General features: G+C 60.1%; 1 protein-coding gene across 1 annotated transcript in view; it reads right to left on the minus strand.

Moving 5' to 3' along the window:
- The window catches only part of IRF8 (interferon regulatory factor 8), a 69,890-nt gene extending 57,726 nt beyond the window's left edge, over positions 1-12,164 (minus strand). The window contains exons 1-2 of the mRNA XM_082711633.1: positions 11,675-12,164; positions 11,296-11,461 (exon numbers count right to left, since the gene is read on the minus strand). The gene's annotated coding sequence lies outside the window, so the exon portion shown is untranslated. The remainder of the gene's footprint in view (positions 1-11,295; positions 11,462-11,674) is intronic.
- Positions 12,165-14,923: the final 2,759 nt, after the last annotated feature.

Below are 14,923 nucleotides of genomic sequence, written 5' to 3' on the forward strand. Positions count from 1 at the left end.
CAGAGGCCAAGCGATTGGTAACTGATCCAGAACCACGTGGTCCACGTGGATTAACTGATCCAGAGCCACGCGGTCCACGTGGATTAACCGATCCAGAACCACGTGGTCCACGTGGATTAACCGATCCAGAACCACGTGCCTCTAGTCTAAAAAGCCCAAAGTGGAAACACTAACACCTTACTGTTTAGAACGAACCCTCAAACTGGGGGCACCCGAGAGGAGGCGGCTGCGGCAGGCTCCACACACGCGAGGAAAGACATTACATTTTGTAAGGACTTTGAAGACCCCAAAATAGAGCATGGGGAGGGTCAGGGACAGATGCTGGGGTTCTGGGAGCTGTGTGGGGCGTTCCAGATGTCCAGCCCTGTAGCAGCAAGGTCATGAGGAGCTCAGGGCAGCACCGCCCAGCAGAAGGGAGCAGAAGCGAGCTCATACAGCCCCAGAAAGGCCCCTCTACAAGGTCTGGGAGCATGAATTCAGGGAGGGTCCTTCACTCCCAGCACTGATAAGAGGGGCTCCCTGCACCGACACCGTTGGTACAGACGGCCTCCCAGGGCTCTGGGGCTGGTGAGCTCCCGTGACCAGCCCCCAGGAAAACCCCGGGTGCTGAGCCCCCAACGAGCATTGCTGGTGGACACCCCTGCTGGGGAACTGAGTGTGTCCTGTGTGACCCCCAGTAGAAGGCTCTGGAAGCCGGCGCCTGCTCCCCCAGACTTTGCCCACGTGCCTGTCCCTTTACGGGGTGACGTCAGGCCTGGAACACAGGTTGGCCTTGGGCTTTATCCACACAACACACCCCTGGAAGGTGGAAGAAGTGTGTTCCGGGTGAGGACGGTGAAGAAGACCACGTTCCTAGAAATCCTGCCACACACGGGCCCAGGAGAGGCCACACCCAAAGGACAACCAGGAAGACCTGAAGTGGGCCAGGAGTTATCACAGGTACAACGAAATAAATCAGTAAAATGAGCTTTGTTACACTTTTGGATGCATCTTCCAAAGCAAGCAAGCTCCAGGTATAAACTCTCTCGGTTACCAAAAGTAAGATCAGCTTCTCTCTCCATTGTGGGCAGAACCGCATCCCCTGGAAAGATGCGTTCAAGCCATAACCCACCTACCCAGGAAGTGGCCTCATTCGGAAACAGGGGCTGGGCAGACACCATTGGCTGACCACGAGGTCATGGGAATAGAGTGGGTCCCGCAGCCGACACCTGGTGCCCTGTGACGGCAGCAAAATTCGGACACAGACAGGGGAGACCGAGAGATGCGCCCACCAGCCAAGAAACAGCCGGCACTGCGGCAGCCACCAGAAGGTGCCAACCAGGCCGGTGAGGGTCCTTTCTGGGAGCCTCGGGAGCCGTGGGGACGTGCGCCTCCTGCTCCCAGCCACGTGTTAGCAGCCCCCAGCGGGCGCAGCCGCAACAGACACCCATGCCAACCTCGAGGAGCAGAGGTCGGAGCGGGATCCATCCCGCACCGTGAGACGCTCTAGCGAAGCCGCAGGTACCCCAGGGAGAGTCACATGACACGTTTTTACCCCAGGCCAAGGGGAATCGATGGACGTGTCATGTGAGTGGCTCGAGTCAGGATTTCAAAATCGATCATGCGGACGGCTGATCTATCAATCAGTCACTTCTGCTCTGGAGAGGCAGAACCCCTGACCCCCAGCTTCGCAAAGTTAGCTGACACAGACCGAGTCCGCGGCAGCGCACGAAGGGACAGCCTTCCCTGGCAGCGGGCCCGGCTCTCGGTCGTCGGAGGCCGGGGGAGAGCCGAGACTACAAACACCCAGGCTCTGCCGTCGGGTGGGCTTAACCACGTGGCGGGAAGCTTTGCAAAGGGCTGCGCTCGCGTGGGGAAGGGCTCCTACGTGCTGCATATAGGAACAGAAAGAAGAAAGTCTTCACTCCCAAACCACTTGTCCAGAGTGACCAAAATTCTAAAGATAGACTTGGAATCTCAAGACCACAGGGTAGATTTTCATCACACACATGCCCAAAAAGCACACGACAGCGCCCCTGGCCCAGGGCAAGCTGGGGATGTGGACAGGGGATGGAGGGCCACGGCCGCTAAGTGAGCAAAGCCAAAGACGCCGCGGTGTGAGAAATGCTTTACGATGTCTAAGTCTCCGGAAGCAGCTTAGAGCCCCGGTTCCCACACTCGAAGGACTGAGATTCTGTACCCCAGGAGGTGGACTCACTCTCCCAACCAGACCCAGGAGACCATGGCTAGCTGGGCTCGGTGGGCGCTCCCTGTCCCCGTCTTACACGGCATCCTCTCAGGATCCTGGGATCCCCCTGAGATCACCTTGTGCGTTTCCAAACTTGGTCTCTGTGGCAGATGAGAAAATGGGGCTCAAACAGGCCAAATGCCCTCCACGGGGCCCCCCGCCAGCCAGTGCGGGGTGGGGATGAGAGCCCGGCTCAGCTCTCCTTCCCTGGCACAGCGCTGCCTCCTGAAATCTGGGGAGAAGGATTTGCTCCGGCCAGACCTGGGGAAGAAGCTTTCCTTGAGCTTGGGAGGGTAGGGTGACCAGGTTGAGGGGCGGAGGGCGACTCCCTGGGTGAGAAGAGGGAAGGAAAAGAGATGGTCTCACAAACCAGACCTCGACCCAAGCTGTCCCCAGCTTCCTGCTGCAGCAGTCAGCGTGCAGGTTTGGCGGCCTGCGTGATGGCCATTCAGACCAAGGGCTCGGCCCTAGCTGTCGTCAGGACGAACACTGAGTACCTGGAGGCTGTGGGGGGACACCTGAGTCGGGCCGACTTCCCCACAGCGGCTCCTGACAATCCCATAGGCCAAGGGTGCTTCTGGGTCCCGACCTAGGTCCTGGGCTTTATCTGACCCTCTGCGAGGACTCAGGGAGCACCCCTGACCACCGAGGGTCCCCGAAGATGCTCGCTCCGAGACAGCAGAGTGGCACTGCCCACCCTTGCACGGGGAAAGCCAGCCTGCCCTCTCTCCTGGGGGTCCTGCGGGACTGAGCCCGAACTGCGCCCCTGGTTCTGCCTTGACCTGCTTGCGAACACGGGAGGTCGTGTCTCCCTTCGTGCCTCCTCTGCGCACATGGGAGTGGGCTCACTGTCTCTGTGGTCCATGCTACGAGATGGCGGGGCAGGTGCTCCCACCCAGGCTGGGAACATCTAGAAATAGCTTTAGACACAGAATGTCCCAGGGAGAGTGGCAAGTCAGTCTTGTCCCTGAGACTTAGCACTAGCTCTTGCTTCTAAATTGTCAGCGAAAAAGAATCGTCCTGAGACACACATACAAGGACGGGGCTTTGGCCTTGACCTCCCTCCAATTCGGTCACCCCTGTGGTCACCCCAAGGTCTGGGCGTGCGCAGTGTGTCTGCAGGTGGCCCCGTGAGATGGCACTGAAGGACTCCAGCGGGAGGCACCTCCGCGTTGCCCCACGCGGCCACGTCCCTGGCTGGGGCTCCACATCCAATCCTTCGGTTCAGCAAACCCGAGTGCTCCCCCCGAACCAGACGGGGGCCCGGTCAGGGGCCTGGGAGTGCCCGAGAGGAAAGCTGGAGAGGCATCTCCCAGGAACCCCTCCCTGGGGCCCCGTTTCTATGGCGGCAGAGCCTGGGGGACCAGCCCAGTGTCCTCCCCGCGGGAGCTGAGGAGTGCGGGGGGAGGAAGGGGGCAGAGCCGGGAAGGGGAGAGGCGCACGGAGCTCGTTCAAAGAGAAGGTGGAAGCCGGTCGGTATGTGGGCAACCGACAGCCAGAGCCCAACTGGGACCCACACACAGGGTCAGGTCTCCTGATCTTCCTGATCTCCTGCTCCTCCTCCACACCCTCTGAGGCTCACGTGGTGTGAGGATGGTCTCACAAACCGTGGAAGCAGGTCAGTATCTGGGCACATGTGGTGTGAGGACGGACGTATTTTGTCCCTTTCGAGCCTCCCTGCGATCGCATCGCCGACATCACGGCGGGGGCTCAGAGGGGGTCAGGGGCGGCCACGGCGGCGCCCAGCTCAGGCTCGGGCAGCCCTGGGACCCCCGCCTCACCCTGCCCCACAAAGCCCCCTGAGAGCCCACACGTGCAGGCCAGATGGGCCCGCGCCCATGTCTCCAGCCGGGTGGGGACCGGCGCTGGCACGCAGAGCCCCACTCCCAGCTGCCGAGCCGGCCGCAGGAGGAGGACCGCAGGCCCTGTGGCCGGGCTTCCAGCTGGGGTGGGCAGCAGCGGCCCTGGGAACGCAGGGCCGATGGGGAACTGAAAGATCGCGGGCCGGGCCAGCTGGAGCAGGGGAGCCCGGTTCTCAGGGACTCTGCCTGGGGACAAGGTCAACACCACAGCCAGAGCCCAACTGGGACCCACACACAGGGTCAGGTCTCCTGATCTTCCTGATCTCCTGCTCCTCCTCCACACCCTCTGAGGCTCACACAAATGCCCCAAGCACGGACGCAGGGACCCCACCGAGGGAGACCCCCCCCATTCCATCCCCACCTGCATCACCCCGTGCACAGGCCCAGCCTCGCCAGCCTTGTACTTTGGGGGCTCCCCCCATGCACCTTAGATGTCCGTTGGCCCCCCGTCTTGTCAGCACCCGCCCCTCACCAACGCATGAACCCCTCCCACTCGGTTCTCAGTGGGACACTCAGCACCTCGCTGGCTGCTTTCTCACCTCTCGGATGTGTTTCTGGACCCGCCCAGGTGCAACATTTCTTACTGGAAAGGCTGGGGTGGGAACGGGTCCTCCTGGTCTGGAACAGAGTTTGTGGGCCACGCATGAGCGCCACGGTCTTCCAAGCTGCCCCCACCGTGTGACCTTAAATTTAATTGTTCCCAACCTCTGTTCACTGGGGAGTCATTCCAGTTTCTGGAAGCCACATGTGAACGCCGCTCAGCGGCCCGAGAGCCTGCCGCTGGCCTCTGGGAGAGAACCCCGGACCCCAGCGTCCAGCCTGATTCATTCGCTGTCACCAGGGCAGGTCGCCCCGTGGCTCTCTCCCGAGACCAAGCCAGGAGCTGGGGGCCAAGGCCGCACCACCAAGGAGGGCAGGCACTGGACTTGAGGTGTCCGGGGTTCCTGAGCGCTCGGGGTCGCCGTCCCAAGTGGCCGCACCACGGAGGGCCATTTCCATTTCCAGTCGCAGAGCCTGCTCAGAGCCCAAAGCACTTTGGCCACAGATTCGAGCGCCTTCCCCACCGGTGCGGGAGAGGACAGGTCCACCAACTCGCGGACATGCCCGGGGCACGGATGCTCCTGCGGGAGTTCCCAACACCCAACGTCAAGAGCTTTCTTCTTGTTTTCCTTTCTCCGAAAGACGGAATTTTTAACAATTCCTTCATTCGAAATTTTACTTCCTTACAAATTCTCAGAACAACACTCCCCCCTGCGTTCCCGAGTAGTTGGGACTCCAAAGTCAGAGACAGAAACACTTTTGACTTTGTCACTCCTTGATTCTCAATCGACTTGGAACTCCCCTGGTCCCGGGACCAGGAGCCTGTTTTGTGAGCCGCTGGTGCCCCGCGAGCCTCCCCACCTCCTACGAGGGCGACCTTGGAAGAAACCTCCAGAGCTGAGAGCGTTATGGGCCTTTGACTCCGCAGAGGCTCCGATGAGGGGATGAGGGAGCCTACGATCCCCGAGTGTCAGAGGGACCGCTGCGGCCTGGGACGCCGCCTTCCAAACCCTGCCCGGCCCTACGGCACGACGGCTGGGGCTGCCTCCCACAACACGGGGCCGTCCTGGGGTAGCTTCCGAGCTCCGCGCTGCCCTGCCCAGTCTCCCAGGCGCCATGTGTCTTTTGTCAAGAGACGCGTCTGAAACTCCCTACAGGACCCTTTGCTGGTGGCTTCCCTGGGATACGGAGTAATTTCTCCCCCACCCGCCCCCTAGGCTTGTGCACAGGGAGGGGGGAAGTGGCCCTCGTCAATTGGGAGTCTCTAGACACAAGTCTCAGCCCTGGAAGGTCAGGGGCACAGGACGGGCAGGTGCTTGCCCACGGTACCTGCAGTCTCCCCTTCTAGGTAGGTCTGCACGGGAAGCCGAGCCGTAAACAGTGTCCGGGAAGGCTCAGGGCCAGACAGCCCCCGCTGAGACATCTGGGCCTCCCGTCCTGCGACTCCGGCGAGGGGCCTGCAGCAGCACCGTGGGCGGAACTGACCCCCACGGCCCTGGGCTCCTCCCGAAGAGAAGGGCTCGCCCTCCTCCCAGCTCCGCAGCGCTGAGTCCCTCCCTGCCCTCTGGAAGCCTGTCCTTCCTCGCTCTGCCAACGGCCTCAGGACAGCCCTCTGAGCCAGGTGGGTATGGAAAGCACATCGGACCTTTTGCGTGTCTCTAGGCCAGCCCAGTCGGCCAGATGGCCAGGCCAAGCCCTGGCAGGACCACCCAGGTTCCCATCCTGGCCTTGCCTGCTGCCGGCTGTGAGTGTGGGCCGGCAGGCCGCTGCCCACCTCTGCGTGCTCGGCTTCGGGGTACGGAGGCTTGGAGGGCTGCTCAAGAGGACACCTGGTGGGGCTCTTAGGGCAGCACCTGGAGCAGTGACCACACGCAACCCAGCATGAATGATTGCCACGTGTGGCATTCAGGGCTTGGCCCTGCAGGCACATTTCTTTTCCCTCCCCCTTCCAAGTGTGCAAGGAATCCCACAGTGCACCAGAAGATCCTGAGCTCCCGTCCATGGAAATATGCTGAGGCCCGGGAGGTTGACCTCCATCCCAAATGCCTGGGAAAACCCACTGCACTGCTTCTGCACTTCTGCTGCCAGAGTGCTTTACCACATGGGGCTGAAATCTGCCCGGACCGTCCATTTGGGGCCCACGGCCAGCCTGGTTCCTAGCTCCTTTCCCATACAAAAGCCTCAGTAAGTCGCAGGTCTCCCCGCAGAGAATGCCTCCTGTTCTCCTGACCTGGTACAGCTCCTTGTTCCTCATGAGCCTGGACTCCAGCGGCGCCCTCATGGGCCCGCCTTCTGGCAAGGATGGGGCTTATCTCCCAGCAAAAATCAGGAGCACCGCCCATCTCAATCCCCGAGGCAGCACCGCTAAAACCTGGCATGCATCCTTCCAGAAGCGTTTTTCAACACAAGAAGCTATTTTTTAAACAAATGAAATGTAAGCCGAAGTGGGCTTCATTCCTTCATGCATTCTTCTCAAGGCAAAAAGGGAGGGGCTCTGCCTCCCCCTTTCTTCTTCTTGCTGGCTGGAATGCAGACCTGATGGCTGGAACCGGAGCAGCCATCTTTGCCCCTGAGGGTCTGTGCTAGGAGTGACAGAACAGCCCAGCGGGAGACAAGGGAGGCTGCCGCAGCCATGCCAGCCGGGAGCTGCTCCCTCTGGAGTTTTCTTTGTTTACTGATCTGTCGAGTGAAAGAACTGTTTTTCTCATTTATTCTCCTGTTTTGAAAGAACTGTTTTTCTCATTTATTCTCCTGTTTTCCTTCTTTCTCTCCCTTCTTTCCTGTTTTCCTTTCCCTTCCTCCCCTCCTCCTGCCTTCCTGCTTCCTTCCAGACAGCCAGACTTAATTCTAACTGGTCCTCAGCCCAACTCTTTCTCCGTTTGCCAGGGAGGCAGAGGAAGCGGAGAATTTGTTGAGTGGGGTCTCCCACCACCTGCTCTGCAGGAAAACACTGTCCGTCCGTCAAGTCTGCTCCTTCCAGACAAGCCGGGTGCTGAGCAGGGGCAGAGACCAGCCCCCGGGGGTGGGGACACTCCCCAGCAGGTCTGGAGGTCAGCCTCTCTGAGCACCTGCGCAGCGCTGGGGCTGGGTGACAGGACCAGCCCACACGCACTGAGCCCGGTGAGGCTGTGAGTGCACGTGGCTGGGGGCGGGGGAGGACGGAGGGGAAAGGAGCTGAGACCCGTCTCCAGGACCAGGTGTTAGACAGCCACCACCCCCAGTCCCGCCTCAGACCTCAGGCCATCCACGAAGCCTCTGTGCGGGAACCTTCCATCTGCCTCCCCTGACCCACCTTCCAACGGCTCCTCCCACCTGCAGAAGCCGGCCAGTGGCCCCGCAGGCCAACCTCCACCGCCTCCGGCAACAGTGAGAGGGGAGCCAAGTCAGGAGACTGGAGGGGGGGAGGGCAGGGCCGGGGCCTCTCTCCGCTACCCACCCTGTGCAACTGGCTGCCTCCCTTCCCCAAGGATCGCCGCTCCTCTCAGGGAGACCTGACGGAGACAACGCCGTCCTCCCGTGGTTCTGGAAATTTCTCCCTTCCCTTCCCCCGCACCTGTGCTCCCACCCCAGGCTCAGAGGTCCTCTCCAAGGTTCTGACTCCCGCACCATCCCCCACCCCCCGAATCCTTTGAAATGAGTTTCTGACCAAGGGCCCGGCACACTGGCCTAACTTGAGGCTGCTCCCCGCCGAGGACCACTGGCGTAGGCCCACAGAGGCTCACGTCCTCGTCTGCAAGCGCGGCTGAAATACCTGCCCCGGCACGGTGGTGAGAGCCAAGCTGGGGACGGACACAAAAGGGCCTCATCAGCGCCCACCCGTCTGCACAGCAGACACAAGGGCTAGAGCCTGAGGACCCGGCTCCTGCTCACTTCCACTCAGCCGGCTCAGCAGCGGCTGTGGCCGCCAAAAGCAGGGTAGGAGGGCCTGGGCCCCGGACAGAAGGGCCTGCAGGTCCCCTCCAGTCAGGCCACCGGACATCAGGCCCACAGATGAGGCTATGACCGGAGCGGCTGGCGAGGCACCGGAGGCCATGGATGGAGGGCGGCTGGAGGAAGCCGGGAGTCGCTCGGAGAAGGGAGGCTGCGGACCCAAGGCATCTTCACCCAGGCCGTGACCTGCAGGGCGACGAGCTTCAGATCTGACCTCAGAGCGCCAGGGCTCCTTCACGCAGAACTGAGACGCCGGGGGCGGGGGATGGGGACGGGCAGCAGAAGCACAAGAAGGTACGTTTGGGTTCAAACGAAGGAAGAAGGGCGCCTGGGTGGCCCAGTGGGTTAAAGCCTCTGCCTTCGGCTCTGGTCATGATCCCAGGGTCCTGGGATCAAGCCCCGCATCGGGCTCTCTGCTCAGCGGGGAGCCTGCTTCCTCCTCTCTCTCTGCCTTCCTCTCTGCCTACTTGTGATCTCTCTCTGTCGAATAAATAAATAAAATCTTTAAAAAAAAAAAAAGAAGAAGAAGGAAAAAGTTTCTGGCCAGGTGAGCTTTCAGGATACAATGCTTCCCCCGAGGGACCAGGGTCCCCGCACAAAGGACATCCCTGCAGTGTTGCTGGGGGACTCGGAGGCGGGGGAAGGGGCCATCCGCAGAACTGTCACGGAGAGCAAGGAGCGAGGCGTCCGTGGCGGCTGCGCGTGGACAAGCTCCGCCGCAGCATGCTGGGTGACAAGAGCAGCTCACGCAGACGTAGCCGAGGACGAAAACAGTGACAGTCCCAGAGTTCGGCGGGCACCGGGGTGGCTCAGTACGGTAAGTGTCTGCCGTCTGCTCAGGTCACGACCTCGGGGTCCTGGGGTCCTGGGATCGAGCCCTGCGTTGGGCTCCCTGCTCAGAAAGGAGTCTGCTTCCCCCTCTGCCCCACCTCCCCGACTCCCCGCCCCACTCCTGCTCCTTCTCTCCGGCTCTGACTCCCGAAGGAAGGAAAGAAAGAAGAAAGGAGGCAGGAAGGCAGGAAAGGAACGCACAGATCCGACTGGGATACGTGAATGAGCGTAAGAGCAGAGCAGACTCTTCCTAACAGGAGAAGCCGACAGCCGCGCGGGACACTGGAATTAAAAAGTCACCATTTGGCAATCCTAACAGCAATGGTTAATGAAAACAAGAACTGCTCAAGGACACTAAGACTGGTGAAAGCGGGGCACGGAGCTGGATTTCACCCAGTCTCCAAGTATTTCCCCCCAAAAGACTTACCAAACACAAACGTGGGGGAGTGCCGTCACAACGGCAAGACCTAGCAGACACCGTCACAATCCCGGGCTCAGCGCCAATGCCCCCGGCTTGGACAGACCGCCGTGCGTGCCCCCACCCGGCGGGCGGCTCGGAGCGTCTGGGATCTTCCAGAATGCATAGCGTTCATCCGCTCGTGAGGAAATGTCAGAAAAACCCAAACTGAGAGCACTTGACAGAAGGCTAGCCTGGAACACCAAACATGTCGAGACTGCGAATGCCACGGAAAAGCCCGAGAATACCCACGTTGAAGACTGACCGGCGAGCGGCCCTTGCTGGGGCTCGCCGGCGGGGGGTCAGGACTGCAACTAGGGGTCCCACCTACTGGGAAACGTGAATGGGGTTTCTGGGTGCGCACGAGTTCACTGAAATACTCCTTGAAATACAGCTCTGTGAGCTTGCGATGGTTTTGAGATAAGCAGTAACAATCAGCACGGAGGAGAAAAAATGAAAGCCAAAGGAGATTCGACGCTGCGGGGCGGACCAGAAGGCCCATGGCTCCACGCGGTGGGAGGGACGCGGTCCGCTCGGGAGCGCTCCTGCCTGACCCTGAGTCAGGTCCGTCAGGTCCGGCCCCGGGGGACAGAGGGATGCGTCAGAAGCCACGGGACCCGCGCCATCCGACTCGAGCCTGTGAGACACTCCGTGGGGCGACAGCCCAGTCTCCTTAACAAATAAACGGCAGCAGCTCTAGGAAGACGCTCGCGAGATTCTCAGCTGTCTGAGCGTGGCCGGGATATTGGGGGACCTCCGGGACCTGTCGTCAGCCGGGACAACGGCACTGCCGTGACTCTCAAAGCCCGCGTCTCTAAGCGCTTAGACGTATTTGTGGACGGAACAAGATGGTGTCTGGATTTGCTTGAAAATGCCAGGGTCACAGAACACAAAAGGACAGGACGGACGGATGGACACACAAAACGCGGACGGATGGACACACATGGAGCGTCGCTCGCCGCGACAAAGAACCCGTGACTCACGCGAAATCACCGCGAAAACATCGTGAGTGAAAGAAGCCGCTCACGAAAAGTCAAATATTATTCTCATCCCCCTTATACGAGGCACCGAGTTCCTCACGCTCAGCAGGGCAGGAAGGGGGAGAGGGGCTCCCAGGGGCTGGGGAGGGAGCGCTGGGGAGCTCCTCTCTCACGGCACCGAGTCTCTGTTTGGGGAGACGGAAACTTCTAGAGCCGGCGGTGGCGATGTTCGCACAACACGGTGAGCGCACTTAAGGCCACACACCTGTACACTTACAACTGGTTCAAACGTAACTTTCATCTTTTATCTACTACACCACAATAAGAAAAAAAACACCCGCGTGGTTGAACCACAGACTGAGAATCTTAGAAGCCGCTCGACGGGCATCGAGATTTCTCTTGGGCCTCACCCTGCCTCTGTGCGCGTTTGGAAGTTTTCCACACAAAGACGCTTTTATGGAAACTTACCAGTGGGGCGCCCGGGACACTCAGTCGTTGGGCGTCTGGCTTCAGCTCAGGTCGTGGTCCTGGGGTCTTGGGATCGAGCCCCACTTTGGGCTCCTGCTCCGCGAGAAGCCTGCGTCTCCCTCTCCCACTCCCCCTGCTTGTGTTCCCTCTCTTGCTGGGTCTCTCTCTGTCAAATAAATAAATAAAATCTTAACAAGAAAAAAATCAAAACAACAACGTACCAATAAAACAACAGTCCGAGTACCCAGGGCGGAGGAGTCTGGGGATGAGAAGCCCTTGGACAAATGCCCACGAGATTATGGATGCCTGTATGGTGTTTAAACCATATGCAAGAACGTGCACTAAAGGAGAAGTCTAGAAGGAAATTCAGGGCAATTACATGAGCGAAGGTGCTCGGGTGGTGGGATAATGGGTGAGTTCTTCCTTTTCTCAGCCGTCCTGGGTAGAGCTACCTGCTCAGTGTTTGGAACTGGTCTGCATATACCCGAAGGCAGTCACAGGGGAGAGGGTATTAAAAAGCGGGTTATAAGGAGGAGGCCGGTGATGAGGTGATAAACTTCCCAAGAGTCCCGGGAGGGCTTCCTGGAAGAGGCAGGCTGAGCTGTGGGCTGAGGGCACCCAGGGGGACCACCCCCCTCCATCTGTCTAACCCTCTGGCTTAGAGCTCGGCGCCCAGCGAGCATGGGCCACAGCCCCTGGCCCACGAGCCGGGCCCTTGCAGCAGCGTGTGGGACCCCAAGGTGCCCTCCGTGCCCAGAGGGGCCTGCCCGCCCCGGGCTGGGGGCGCTTCCTGTGCCAACGCCAGGCAGCTGCGGCGTCCTCGGGCTGTGGTTGCCCGGCCCCAATCTGGGCTCCGAGTTGCTCAACCCGCCACGCTCTTCCTGTTCCCCTTTAAACCAGCAGGCGCAGTTCCTGCAGCGGGGGTCCAGGCGGCTCTGCGGGCTCGCCGCAGGGAAGCGCCGGCTCCGTGCTCGCCGGACCCCCCCAGAGCTGTTTCCACGTCTCTGATTGTTTTTTCCCTCCCTGAGTTGCTAAACAGCTTGTGAAGAAACCCCTTTCTTTTGCTTTTTTATTTTGGGGAAGGAGTCTAGAGCTGTCTGTTCGCGAAGACGGCTCTGACGGTCCCGCCAAGGGGGTGGGACAAGCCCCGTGTGCCCCAAGGACAAGGTGGGAGCAGCTCCTCTCCTCTGTCTCCCTGAGGAAGAGTGCCCCAGTGTGCACCATAGTGACGACCCCTGGTATTTACTGCTGCTGGGGGCGTGGGGGGAGCTGGCCCGCACCATCCTCCTGACCGCCCTCGGAGTGGGCCAGCTGGGACCCCGGTGTCTGGATGAGGGAGCAGCCGTCGGCTCAGGGAGGGGACAGAGTTGACCCGGGTCAGGCAGGCGGGGGAGCAACCAGAACCAGGACCCCTCACCCGCGAGGGTCCATCCTGCCTGGCCCCCCGGGGGCCCAGACGCCTCCAAGACTACACAGGGGAAGGCTCCAGGCCGAAGGACTGGTCCTTTGGGGAAGGAAAGAATGTTTCCTGAGTCACCCCTTCTGGAAGGAAATTGCAAGGGGATAGTGCCCACAGGGAAAAAACACCCGTGCGAAGAGACTGTCACTTCCAGGGGACAGAGCTGGTGGCCGGGAAGGGGACCAGGTAATGTTTCATTTCTTACGCCAGAGGATAGGTTCCCCGGGTTCGCTGTCTTATCCCTTAGAGCGTTTTGTAGATCTGAAATATTTGATCGTTTTAAGCAAAACAAACAGAGCACCCAACTGCATAGACCTTTTCTCCTCCCACACCAAGTCCGTACCCGGAAGATCGCTGGCCCGGCGGCGGGCGCCCTTTGCTTCTGAGACCGCAGGCCCCACTTCTTACACCAAGACACAGCCTCAGGATGTAAGTGCCCTCCAGCCAACGAAAACAAAGCAAGCCCCTTCCCGACCATGGGGTCAGAGCCGTGCGGAAGGCCACACCGCAGTCCCTCAGGCTGAGCTGGGCCCTGCGGACAGGCCATCCCAGGCCGCCCCCAAACACGCCTGGCCCACCCGGAGGGAGACCCCTGACCGTGCTCGTACGGCGTGGGGAGAGGGAAGAATACTTCAGCCTGCTCGGACATCTGAAGCATCCGATTCTGAGACCCACGGGCATCTCGACTGGGTAAATATCTGAAAAATCTGTTCTCTGCGAGTGGACCAGACACATAAGTCACTCGCAACGTAACCAGCTTGGCCTCCGAGTGCCGCAGTCCCTACTTATACGTTATTATTTCAAAAACCCCATAGAGGGTTTCGTGGCCAGGGACCAACGCTCTGTTTCCACGAGCACAACACCCTCTGACAGGCGGAGGGCTGTGGTCTACACCTGCACAGCCCACCTCGTGAAACCTCGGCCTTTCATCCAACAGCCAGGGAGGGTAGACGGACCCGCGGCTGGAACACTCCCCTAGGTACAAGGTCCCCGAGTCGACGCCATGCAAGGTCCTAACGCTGGGGGTTCGGCCGCAAGGAACAGTGCCCAGCCCCCGACTGAGCAGAGGAAAGCAAATGTGGAAGGACAGAACCAGGAACCCCCGAGCTGGACCCATGGTGAAGCGGTTGGGAGACCTACATAAAGCTGTCGGTATTCAGTGTGTGTGTGTGTGTGTGTGTGTGTGTGTGCACGCGTGCATGCGTTGTACGTGTGTGTGCCTTGTTTGTGCGTGTACATATCCCTGTATCCTGTGTGTGCACATGTGTGTGTGCACACTCCTGTGTCCCCGTGTGTGTGCCTTGTGTTGTGTGTGCATGCGTGTGCTTGAGCGTGTGTGCACACTGTGTGCGTACAAGGGTACACGTGAAGCCTGCAGCCTGCTAGGGCCTCAGAGCCAAGGCTTCACGGAGAATCCATGGTGACACGCCGAGCAGACCCCGGGGGAGGCCTTCCTGGGTCTGCGTCAGACTCTGGACAGAACTCCGCACAGAGGGAGCACAGCCCTCCGTTCTGCAGCCCTCCCCAGGGGCAGTCCCGTCCTGCGGCCGCCCGCGCCTACACGCCCGTGTCATGCCCTTCCCCACAGGTGGAGGCACCACGAGGATGGTGTGACTGCCTTGTCCAGCACCGGTGCACCGGGGAGAAGGACCTTAGCACCTTGCTCCCGGTGCCTGCGCCGTGGGGCTCCGAGACCTTCCCTGCTGGCACTTGGGGACCGGCAGCTTCCACAGCAGCTGCAGGATGGGCCACATGCATTTCTCCCGTCTTGACACACATGGGCAGGTACCCCACGCGGCCACGGGCTTCCATCAGTCTGGGCGGCAGACAGACCCCTCCACAGGGCTCTGTCTCCTCCGGTCTCAGAACCAGGAAGGACTCCAGCGTGGCACCCGAGAACGTTCTAGCATTTTTGGCAGATGAGTTTCAGCTTAAGATTCCCAGTATTTCAGTCCATGAAAGAGACCCGTGGAGCCTACAAGTGTGATCGCACGCCCCATTCTGTCTGCTCGTCCCTGCTTCTGGGGAAAGGAGTCTCAGCTTTTGTTGGATTCTCCAACAAGCTGTTGACTCCAAGTCTTTGAACCTGTGTGTTTCAGTTGCGTTCTTTCTGTTATGAACGACCAAAAAAAAAAAAAAAAAAAAAAAAGAGTCCAACTTAATCTGGCT

Source organism: Mustela nivalis, assembly GCF_964662115.1.
Source record: "Mustela nivalis genome assembly, chromosome: 18".
NCBI classification, from domain to species: domain Eukaryota; kingdom Metazoa; phylum Chordata; class Mammalia; order Carnivora; family Mustelidae; genus Mustela; species Mustela nivalis.